General features: G+C 48.4%; 1 long non-coding RNA gene and 1 pseudogene across 2 annotated transcripts; one reads left to right on the forward strand and one right to left on the reverse strand.

Annotated features, from left to right (window-relative positions):
* Positions 1 to 264: 264 nt before the first annotated feature.
* LOC149337401 (uncharacterized) lies at positions 265 to 11,998 on the forward strand. 2 transcript variants are annotated; one of them, XR_016284399.1, is made up of 5 exons: positions 265 to 840; positions 2,156 to 2,240; positions 6,529 to 6,956; positions 7,022 to 7,106; positions 11,812 to 11,998. It is a non-coding gene; the product is annotated as an uncharacterized LOC149337401 (long non-coding RNA). The 2 variants fall into 2 exon arrangements; XR_016284400.1 differs by lacking the exon at positions 2,156 to 2,240.
* Positions 1,895 to 7,134, reverse strand: LOC149337402 (uncharacterized; annotated as a pseudogene).
* Positions 11,999 to 12,058: the final 60 nt, after the last annotated feature.

The following is a 12,058-nucleotide window of genomic DNA, read 5'->3' on the forward strand; positions in this document are numbered from 1 at the left end:
CGCAACGTGAAGGAGAACCCTGTCCGGGGCATCAATCTGCAAGCCTCGTGCTGCTGAACACGATGCTCAAGAGGATGCGCGTCCTGAAGGCACAATCGAAGTGTCAAGAGGCTGCGGTTCAGACGAAGCCAACAATGTCTGTCCTGAGAGGAAAGCCTGATGAAGTAACCCTGGTCCCCAACTTCGCCCGGCATTTAGGCCTGCATACCTTCGAAACAAGACAACAGCCCTTGTCAGGGCAACTTACGTGATACATTGGCAGAGCTTCGCACGCCACATCCATAGCCCCGTTCCCTCTCATTCATCGACTTCTGGTTTTACTAGATGAATGTTCATGAAATACGCCAGAGTGTCTTCACAGTAGTTACTGTAAGAACTTCGGCGCTCGTTGTTTGTAAATGACGTAGGAAGTTTGCATTTGGCAGACTCGTTTTTTTTTCTGTGCACTTGACAGCGCGCGTAATGCAACAGGCAGCATGTATGTTTTACTTGTTAACGACGGCACCATTAGCGGTATTATTTTCCGGATTGCTGAAGTTGCTTGTAGGAGCTTTTTGTAAGGCCAAATAGACCCTTTAGAAAATTCAGCGCAATCAGGTGAGTGGCGCGCGAACCGCGGTGCCTCCGCCAATACTAGGGCTTATGCCTGCCGGACTGCACTGGGCCGGATATAAAATTACGGTTTCCGGAGAAGCTACAACAAGCGCAGTTTTCTTGTTTCTGTGTCCTAGCAATCTTCCTTGTGGTTGGCTCCCTGCTCCAAGGTACAGTCGCGGTGCCGGCATGCTGCTGTGTGCCTTTCTGCAGCCAGCTGTGTATCCAGAGCATGGAGAGCATGAAGTAGGTGCATGTCTCTTTCTTCTCGTTCGAGACCTGTTCGTTTTCGCATTAAAATAAATGATATCAGTAATAGAGCACTGCACGGGCCTTAATCTGAGGCCTGAGCCCGGCCCGGGCCCGAGACCTAAAGCCCGAGCCCGGGCCCGGCCCGGGCCCGCTGAATTATCGCGCTAAGGAGCCCGGCCCGGCCCGTGAATCCCGGAGCGAAGTCCAGCGCGGGCCCGGCCCGGCCCGTTTCACAGTAACGCATGAGGTATACCGCTCACTCTGAGCAAGTAGACTGCTACTAGGCCGACAAGAAACTGGCCGACAAAGGTTCTGAAACCACAGTTTGGCTTGCAGAAAGTTGGTTCTTTTTAATCCAGAAGGAAGTGATTAAGAGTAGTGCTCGCCAGGCCCGTCTTTTGGACAGTGATCTCGTTAGGTGCGCCATGATAAACTCGGAAGTTCCGAGAGCCAAACAAAAAGGGCTGCATACATCAGTAATAGGCTGCTTTGCATTCCCCCATGATTTCATCAGTTATATTTTGCCGTCCGCAATGTATAAACATTAAAGCTGCCTATTAAGCAGTGGGATGACATTTTTTTAGTGAACACAGTCTCACAGGTAGAACTCATAGCCGAACTAGTCGCCTTTCAGCAGAAACGAAAAGCTAAAAGGCTTGACTATTTCACGGTGTGTGCTTGAAGACTATAAGCGTCCTAAGCTAATATGTGCTTCCCGAATGCATTTCTAATAGTGTATAGGTACGTTTTGGGATGACGAACGATCAATGGCCAATTAAGGCCGGTTGAATTTCACTCTCATGCGCCGCGGCGTACAAATAAGGAAACAAAGTCAATGAATAAAGCTTAGTTTTTTTTCTCAGCGCGTACTATATCTCATAGCTCATCCGTGTCGCTGCTTCAATGCAACAGTTGTGTACTGCACTCTGCAATAGTGAATGAAAAGTCGGAGACCAGCCGTTTCTGTACGGACCCAAGCCCGGCGCGGGCCCGCAGCTTCAGGCCGGGGCCCGGCCCAGGTCCGGCAAAACAAATCATGTCCCGGCCCGGCCCGCGGGCTTTCGGGCTGGCCCGAGCCCGTGCAGGGCACTAATCAGCAATGCAAGAGCAGCGAAAAGTTCACTATACCGTGTAGCCCTTCCACACTCTTAGAAAAAAAGGTAGTGAAAACGTAGTAACGGCTGCTGTTACAAACTTTTTTAACCCTTACTACCTATGCACTATGTTCCTACGACCTTGTTACTACCTCAAAAGAAAATTAAGTAGTAACGAGGTAGTAACTTCTGCTGTTACTATGTTTTTTTGGCAGTTACTACATTTGTACTACCTCATTATAACCCTGGTAGTATCCATTACTACCTTGATCTGGAAATGGATGATCGGAATATGCACATGTAAGTATACTAACATTCCCGGTGACATTGCTACTCAATGCCCCATGTTTTTATATAATGGAAAGGGTTTCCTAAATGGCAGTAAATCTAACAAAATTGCCAGTGCTGCTTTTTGTTTTCAATGCAATATATATGCAGCACCTATGTGTTCCATTCTTTAGTTTGATTTCTTAATTGCACTTTTTCACCGAGCCCAAGCTACAGTTCCTGACTTGTGCTCATTTTTCCTTCTGGTTTTACTACAAGATGCATCCATGTTCAATGTTTTCTATTTGGGGGTGTTTTTTTGGACATGCGATCTATAATTTTTTTTTAATAAGAGAGGGGTCATTGTCAGCGACATGTGTGCGGTGTTCCAGCCCTTATCACAGCCTCTCAACAGGCTATTGCAGTTCGCCTAAATAAAATAAAGAAATGTAATAAAATGTAACATGCAAACAAAATTACTTTTTATTCCAGAGGCTCCAAGGAAAGCAAGGCTAGACATTTTCAACTAAACAAATGCAGCCAGCTTGCAGATAATACTGCCAGTTCAATCTCTGATCATTATTTCTGGCCTCAGTACCAGCTCCTTCCCAAAATACAGGCCTAGAACTTGGGACGACTGCAGTTCTGCAGGTTGTGCAACTCTCTCTTCTGTTGTTCTGCAAACAATGTATGACCAGCGGTGTCGCTGAAACAACACAGTTCTAAGAACACTTACATGAATGAAGACTGACCCACAGTACAAATACAGGCCTGTGATCTGTCCAAAAAGAGGCAGCAGGTCTTTCTCTAAGACCACCACATCGAACACTTTGCATTTACAATTTGCAACAGTAACGGATGACACTCCCCACACAGGAACACCTTCAGAAAAGACTTCATGAGTGCATGGGGCTAAGTCCACCTGTCTAAGAGGTTTTGCCTTCGTTGTCTGAATGCCCTTGTTTAACTCATCTCCAAACAGCTGAAAGCTCTGAAGCAGCTGATGCCGTACTGCGATTGACTTCGAAATATTCTTGAAATTTCTGTTGCGACATGCTATCATTTTGACATATTGGTGTTTTGCTTCGTAAAGCATGCATCAATATTGCTTCAATGGGCCCAGCTGGTTGATCAGTCTTGGGTAATGCACCAAGAAATGTAGCTTTGGGGTCATCTTTCCAGGATAAAGGGCAACAAAATTTGTCAAAAAAAACCTAATTTCAGCCTGAAGGAAAGTGAGATGGTCATGTTGGATTTCATCAGAAAATATTGTGTCAACAATCCTCCTGAGTTGAAGATAGACATCCCAATGCTCATTGAGATCTGAAACAATGTCACCAAATATAAGTGAAAAGAAACGAAACAGGCACCACTTCTGTGAAGCAGTGCCTTTATAAGCAGCTTCCCCCTTCACAAAACATTTCTGGAGTCCTTCAGGTTTGTTCTTCCTGTCGTGTGGCCCAAACTTAAACAAACTGACACGCTCAAGATCAGAGTAACTCATTACATTCGAACTGATGAGGCCTTGTAAGATCTGTCTTAGAACATGAGTCATGGATCCTTCGAGCAAATCATGCATGATGTCAGGCGGCAGTTGTTGCGTCACATCAAAGTAACTGAGACCTGACAATGGTGACAATTTTCACCCCATGAATTTCTGTACTTAGTGGTAGTTTATAACTGCAAGTTCAACATGCCTTTTGTGCGCAGTGTCATCTCGTACCTGTGCATGCTTTTCATGGAAAGTTTTGCCGAGTTCTGAGAATGCCACGGTGCAGAAACGGCATGGGTGCCCTCGATTGAAACAGCAAGTGAAACCACCTAACCTGTTCATCGAAAGATTATCTCCACAGAACGCGATAAGAAAAGCTTTGACTCTCACAGCGGTTGTACACAGCTGCACAGTGAAACCAGTTGTGCTTAGAGCTGAGAGTTCAATAATAAGTGGTCCCAAAACTGCATCAATTCTATGCTTAAGAATAACTTTGTACTTTGCAATAATTGCTATATGTATGGCACTAAGCTGGGACCTGTAACGTGTATGAATGTTCAATACACTGAAATACACAACAAGTAGCTTGTGCACGTTGCGCTTTGGTCCTATTGGATTAACAATCTCGAGTTCATCTGTGTAAAATACAAGGAACGGTGTGAACTGAGATCCTTCCTCCATAAGTGCCGACAGCTTTTGCTTGTACATGAGACCATCACTAAAGGTGTGCAAGAATGAAGATGATACTCCATTTGATGACTCCTGAATTAAATGACTGCGAAAGGATTCTGAATGCATTAGGTTTTGCAGAACAGCAGTGACAGGAATATACTGGAATGTTTCTCCAGCAGCCAAGACATGCTCCACAGGTTTTGTGTAAGGAAGGCATTTCTTGACAAACTACTCTCTCGTGTGTTTGCTCATCACATCTTCAAAAATCTCATCCAGAAAGTCGCAAGCAAGTAATGTGTGCAAGTCTTTTCCGAGCGGTAGAGGATGAATGTCTTGCTGAATCTTGGTGGAAAAAAGGCGAAACAAATCGCAGAAAGTCACTTTCATATGGCCAATGATGCTTTCCATTGTAGAGTGTGGTAACTTGTGTACTTCTGCCATGCGGAAGAAAAGTAGGCACAGGTGCTTCATTTGCGCTTTGAAGTCAATAGCTCCCCCAGCAGCTGAAAAACCAATACAGGATGCGGCCTCTTGTTCTCCATCCGTATCGTCCGTGAGGAGGCTAGGGCTGAGCAGTTCATGTTCACTTAAAACATCGCCTTCCTCAATGGAAACACTCGCCGAAGTGTCCAACCGTAGCTCACCACTACTGCTTTTTTCCGTGACAGCGGCATCTTCAGGAGTGTCGAGGTCCATATAGCTTCTGTGGTGACGATAAACGTGCCTCCGATATGACTCAAAGAGCCGGTACGTCTTTGCGCAGCCGTCCACACCACACATCACAGAAAAACTAATATCATAGCGGTGTTCCCCTATATGCCTAACAACTTTGCAAAACCTCGTAGACGTAAAGGGGTAACGTGGACACGTATGAATCATCTTGAAGCATATATACTCGCGGGTGACGTATACGTCGCTGTCACGCCATTAGGCCAGCCATTTGATTGTTGATAAACATTTCCGAGGGAGGTAGATAAAAGCAAGCTGGGAGACGAACCTCGCCAGCGCCGCTAGCTAAAGCCACTTCCCGAACGGAGCCTCGAAAGCAGCAAAAGTGACCTTGGGCAGCGCCACTATTTGTAAAAATAGAAGAGGCGCTGCCTTGGCCTGTCAATGTTGGCTACAGCCTAGCTACATTTTCTTTATTCATTTATAGGTGGCGCTTGCTACATCACCGAAAGGAATCGACTTCAACTGGTCTATCCATAGCCTCCGCTATCATTTGTCCACACGTTGTGTAGTCTTTTTACAAATGGCGTATGTTTTGTATCGGTAGATAAGAGCCGTCCTTTCGAATGACCGAACTACCACATGTGCTGGCGCTTTATCCTGTCGTAAGCAATGTCTTTGTCGCCCATTGAATGCCTTGTGATCTGGAAAGGCTGGAAGCAGGTTCTTCTTGTCGGTGGAGATCACAAGAAGGCAGATGTGATCGATGCTGCCGTGCTGACAAATGCGTGGACTTCGTTGCAGTGCGACCGAATAGAGGTATGCACATTTTTATGCGATATATTGTTATTTTGGTTTGGTTTGGTGATTTCAAGGCACGTACTTGTGTGCACAATATCGCGTCCCTAGTTGTAGTTATGCGTGCCAGGCCAATTATCGTGGTTGGTCACAGGCCTAAGCTGTGCCCAAATTTGCGTTCAAACTTAGGTTAGAGACACCGGTGCCAGATGTATATGAGGAACAGGCGGGCGTGCAACAGCGATGCCTGTCGCGCTGTTTACTGCAGCTTGATGTGCATCTGAGGCCAGGTAACCTTCAGCCTTCAAAATTGTGGCAACTGCTACCGTGCGGTGTACTCGCTAGTGTTGCTTCCAGAAATTTGTTGCTAATGGCATATGCCTGCGTTAAAAAAAATGTTTTTTTTTACACTGCAGTGCACGTGTGCGCGCCTCGCGGAGCGGCAGCGGCCGTTCGCGTTTGCAAGATTTAAGGTTCGCGGCGCGCACACGTGCTTTGAGGAGATTAGCGCGCTTCCATGCATGCGCGCGTGTAAAAGGTGTGGCAGACATCACAATGTGTAGACAAATCTTATATACAGATAGGAAACTAAGTAATTTCAGCATGCCCACCTTGAAATAATTACATAATTGTATCCGCTTTCATTGTTATGTTTTTGGCTTCCATTTCATAAATGCACTCTTTTTGTAGGTCTACAATTCCCGCTTCGACGAATATGTCGAGGTCCCAGAAGGACACACATTTTGTGATGGCGACAGGATAAACACGACTGCCAGTGGCAGCTGTGATAAAGAAAGCTTGCGACTCAAAACTGTGTGAGTAGGCCACATTTAACCCTATGCTAGAACTATAACATGGGACATTGCACTCATGGTGCTTGCGTTGCACTTAATTCCATCCCTCTTTTTCAGTGCCAATGATGAACCATTAGTGGAGGCTTCATGTTGTTGTGGTCCAAACAGCGAGCTACGCAGCTTTCAGCCACTACAATATGAACTGCCTCCTGTTCCAGTCGACATCAAGCTAGACATTGAGGCAACGACATTAGGGGAAGTGTCGACTCGTACTAAAAGCCGCATTGTGTCTTGGATTGCATCTCATTTACTGACAATTGACTTGTAAGTACCACTTAGTATTGTTGTATGCTGAAATCCTGGTGCTACAACCTCTGGTGTGCTCGCAGGTATCCTGGAAAATTCTACGAGCCTGCAGCTAGGGCCCTTGTTTTGAAATATCCAGTTCTACGGGATACGATGGGGACAGGCTTTGTAAGTAAATAAATTGCCATGCCTCCTTGCTAGCTGTCGTGTCCGGTCGCTGTGTTGAATGCAGCGAAAGACGCACACGGTACTTTTAGACTTCGTTTATTTAAAGCCGATGAGGGTGCGACCAGCGTCGACCGAGGCAGGAGCCGAACTGGCCGCCCGAAGAAAGGAGGGAGTGGAGAAGCGTCCACGGCAGGGAGTGGCTTCCCAGAACAGGAGGAGGGTGCGGGGGCGCACCGTGGGGGGGCCTCTGGCGACAGCGTGCGACGAGGGGCAAGCGGTCGTTAGGAGGAGGATTGAGTGGTCGTTAGGAGGAGGATGCGAACTGTCGTTAGGAGGGGAATGCGAGTGGTCGTTAGGAGGGGGCGCACACACACAAAAGCAATAAGGGGACACAACACTTCCTTCCCCCTTAGAAAGTTGCCCGGTATCGTGCAGGGGGTCGGCCCTCACGCGTGGAGGCGCGCTGGCTTTGTGCGCTCGGGGGAGAAACACTTGTAGGCTGGCTGTTGTTCGCTGTGTCTCCTAGGTCTGTCCTGGGCGAAGTCTCTTCTTCCGAGAAGAGGTGCCAGGCTATGTGGGAAGATGGTGCACGTGTTCTCTCCGCTGGCGGACAGCTCTCAGACGGCGTCGTAAATCTACGCAGCTGGTTGAGATGTCGGCGTGCTACTGTGCCATGTATGTTGACGAGCCAAGAGCGCAGGCCGATGCGTCTGACAATTGTAGCTTCCTCCCAGCGTGGCTTTTTCAGAAACTGTCGGGCGAGGACGCGCTGCCCCTCATTAAGCGTGCCGCAGCGCGGAATTGCTTTTTCTTCCCGGAACGTCTCTGCCTTTGGCTCGGGGAGGATGGCTGTGAGCTGGGTTCGCATTTCACGCTCGAACATCATTTTCGAGGGGGTCTCGCCTGTTCTGCTCTGAACCGTCGTGTGCTGCTTGAAGAGAAAGCGCGCAAGGCGGCGCTGCAGCGAGCCTGACTGATCTCTTTCAAGGGCGCGTTTTAGCTCGGCTACATAGCGCTCGGCTTGTCCGTTTGTCGCTGGGTGGTAGGGGGCCGATGTAACTGAGGAGATCCCGTTGTCGCGATAAAACTTGAGAATCTCCGCAGACACAAACGGTGTTCCGTTGTCCGACACTACCTTGCGCGGCAGGCCGAACGTTGCAAATAGTGATCGGAGGTTGTCAATGACTGCTGCCGAAGTCGTCTGTCCCATTTGCCTTATCTCAAGCCACTTTGTGTAGGCATCTACGACCACAAGGAAAGTGCAGCCCTCAATTGGTCCTGCAAAATCAATGTGCAGTGTGTGCCATGGTGTGTCTGGCTTTTCCCATTCTGGGACAGGAGCTTTCGGCGGGGCGCTCCGGCTGCTCTGGCAAGGCTTGCATTCTCGCACCACTGTTTCGATGTCGTTGTCAATGCCAGGCCACCACATGTAGCTTCTGGCACACTTTTTCATTGCAACGATGCCCCGATGTCCGGCGTGGATGAGAGACATAGCTTGTGCGCGTAGTTCTCTCGGCATCACAACTCGGGACCCAAATATGATGCAGCCGCGATGGGTGCTCAACTCTGTAGCTCGCCTGCGGTAAGCGTCGAAGTTGTCCCCTTTGAGTTTATGCACGTTGCCTTGTTGAACAGCTGTGTAAACTAGCCGGAGAGCTGCGCACTTCTGCGTAGATGCTGCAACTGTGCCTGCTGTAAGCGGAGGTTCTGGCAGTGCTTCGAACATCAGAACGTCTCCTGGTGGAAATGGTTCGTCAACAGTTGCGTCTAGTGGCAGACGGCTTAGCGCATCGGCGTTTTGATGTTTACTCCCATTGCGGTAGACCAGAGCGTAGTCGTACGCTGAGAGTTTGATGGAATGCTGCGTCGGCTCGATGACACCTTGCTGCTCCAGTTTGTCCAACTCTTTTTCAACTGAATCTCGGAGAGCAAACGGCACCGGCCTGGCCTTCAGAAATTTGGGTTGCGCGTTGTCCAACAACTCCAGTGTGACCGGGGGCCCTTCGTTTCCTGGAATCTCTTCCGAGAATACTCTTTCGTATTTCTCTTGCAGTTGCTCAACCATGTTCTGGCTCGGCGTCTGGTGTATGCCGCATATCATCACGCCTAGTGGAGAAAACCAGTTTCTCCCTAGAAGGCTTGATCCTGTGCCCTTCACAACAAGCAGAGGTAGCGTATGGGTCTGGCCGTTGTAGTTAACCTGCACGTTGGCAGAGCCCAATAGTGGCAGATTCTGTCCTGACCACGTTCGCAGGTGCGTGTCGTCTTGTTGCAGGGCGGGTGCGTCAGATGGCCATGAAGTTCGGAACGTGTCCTCACTGATCAGAGTACAGGCTGCGCCGGAGTCCACCTCGAACTTAATCAGCTGGTGATGTACGCTTACTTCTGTAAAAATCTTCGGTCGCGTGCCGAGATTCATGGTGTTCAGGTCGTACAACACAGATGGTGTTGCTGATGTTGTTCCATGGAGATCAGATAGCGGCGTATTCTCTGAGGCGTTGACGCTGTGATTAGGCTGGGAAGGTGACTTTATCTTGGCAAGTCTCCGTTTCGTAATGCATGCTCTTTCGATATGCCCTCGCTTGTGGCAAAAATTACACGTGGCTGACTGGAATCGACATCCCTGGGGGTTGTGTTGGTCGTCACACCGCCAGCAGCGTTGTGCCTTTTTGACCGATTTTACAACAACAGAAGGCTTGCGCACCTGGTTGCTTGTCTGGTGTACCGGCTCGGTGTTCCGGCGAATCCCTCTCTGCTGGTGACCGGCGCTCTCCGCTCGAACGGCGATGTCGTAAGCTTTGCTGAATGTGAGGTCCTTCTCAGCGAACAGGCGCTGCTGCAGTGACTCGTCACTCAGTCCGCACACAAATCTGTCGCGTAACATCACGTCCAAGGGAAGCATGGTGGTGTTAGCAGAAGAAGCTGCGTCTCCCTCCTGCCCGGTAGCTGTTGTCGACAGCGTTCCAAAATTGCAGTCGGCAGCGAGCTTCTTGAGCGCGGCTACGTAGGCGCTCACAGTTTCTCCTTCCAGTTGATCTCGTCGTTGGAAGCGAGCCCGGCTGTAGACCTCGGATGGCCTTGGGTCGTAGTGCTTTTGCAGCGCTTTTACGATGTCGTCGTAAGACACTGCCGCTGGTGTGCTTGGCTGAATAAGGGCGCAGACAGTATCGTAGGTCTGCTCCCCGCACAGCGTCAGCAGGTTGGCCCTCTTCAAGGCTGGGTCTGTGATGTTGTTAGCTTCAAAGTAGAACTGAAGGCGTCCAACCCACGATGACCACGATGAGCCGTTGAACTCTGGTATCTGATTGGGAAACCCTCGCGTAGCCATGGCTTGTCAATAGCGTTGCGTAGCGCGGGTCGAATCCACTTTCTCGTCGCCACTGTCGTGTCCGGTCGCTGTGTTGAATGCAGCGAAAGACGCACACGGTACTTTTAGACTTCGTTTATTTAAAGCCGATGAGGGTGCGACCAGCGTCGACCGAGGCAGGAGCCGAACTGGCCGCCCGAAGAAAGGAGGGAGTGGAGAAGCGTCCACGGCAGGGAGTGGCTTCCCAGAACAGGAGGAGGGTGCGGGGGCGCACCGTGGGGGGGCCTCTGGCGACAGCGTGCGACGAGGGGCAAGCGGTCGTTAGGAGGAGGATTGAGTGGTCGTTAGGAGGAGGATGCGAACTGTCGTTAGGAGGGGAATGCGAGTGGTCGTTAGGAGGGGGCGCACACACACAAAAGCAATAAGGGGACACAACACTAGCCTTTGTAAACAAATAACTGGTAATACCAGTTATAACCACCCCGCGACAATATCTTCCCACAAAACCAACTTCTGAGGTTACTCCTACTATCAAATTATAAAAACGAGCCATCTTCTGAAGCATAGTAGGAAAGTATCTGTAAGATGCTTTAAGTAGGTCACACTTTTTTTTTCTCAGAAAGAGAAAATAAAGCTTGCAGGGAAGTGACTAGCCATGTATGCAACACATACTTGGGTTCACATCCTCATCACAACAGCGTCTCTCATAGCCTGAATCGCTTTGGGATGTAAAACCCCACAAACCAAACATCGTCACAACAGCTTCTTTCACTGTGTTTGTGTCACAATTTTTGCATACTACCTAGCAAGCAATATTTCACTTCCTATTCTTTTCTTGTCTGATTACTTATTTTCTTAAGGTGATATGTTTTCCTTGAGGTAATATTTTTTCTCATGTGGATTTCAAAGCTGCTTATGAACCATTCTGGCATAAAATGGGAGTGTTCTGTACATGCGCATTGTCTTTCTTCTCTTTAGTGATTTTACAAGGCATCAGTTTGCTCCACTTTTTTGTGAACAAAACTTTCTTGAAAATTGGTGAGAGGGAATGCAACACAATAATTAGATGTAAATCCTCTTGTGCCTTTACAGGTGTGCATGAGGCCCCCACATGCACCTACATCAGTCATGAGCACTGCATATGTTTGCAAACATCCTTGATAGGAGATTAAGCGGGTTAAATTGCAGCTTTAATAATGTACTGAGCAGCAGGTGTGCCCACAGATTGCTTATGCATTTCGACTCTGGCTAGAGCAATTGACTAGTGCAGACACATTTATAATGCCTATGGCCTTTCGCATCCGTTTTCTTCCAGGCAAATCTGCATTTCTGATGGTGAGCTGCTAAACAGCTGTTTCATTGATTCTGCATTTACAATGTGACGGTCTTGATTTACAGGATTCTTGGAGGGTTGCATTTAAGTACAAGATGTCCAATATCCGAAAATCCGTGGATAATAATCCAAAAGTTGAAGAGGCGAGGAAGAAGTTTTGTAGAAAGGGGAGCTTTCAATACAAAAGTCATCCAAAAAAGCAGTTCCGGCTGGTAAGTGAAACGCCTTCTTTACACCAGTATTAGAAATACCTGGAGATTTCTTTTTTGAATTTCTTTACGTTGACATTCAGAGCACTGGGCAGAAATCACA

Source organism: Amblyomma mixtum, chromosome 7, assembly GCF_055824585.1.
Source record: "Amblyomma mixtum isolate Tamu chromosome 7, ASM5582458v1, whole genome shotgun sequence".
NCBI classification, from domain to species: domain Eukaryota; kingdom Metazoa; phylum Arthropoda; class Arachnida; order Ixodida; family Ixodidae; genus Amblyomma; species Amblyomma mixtum.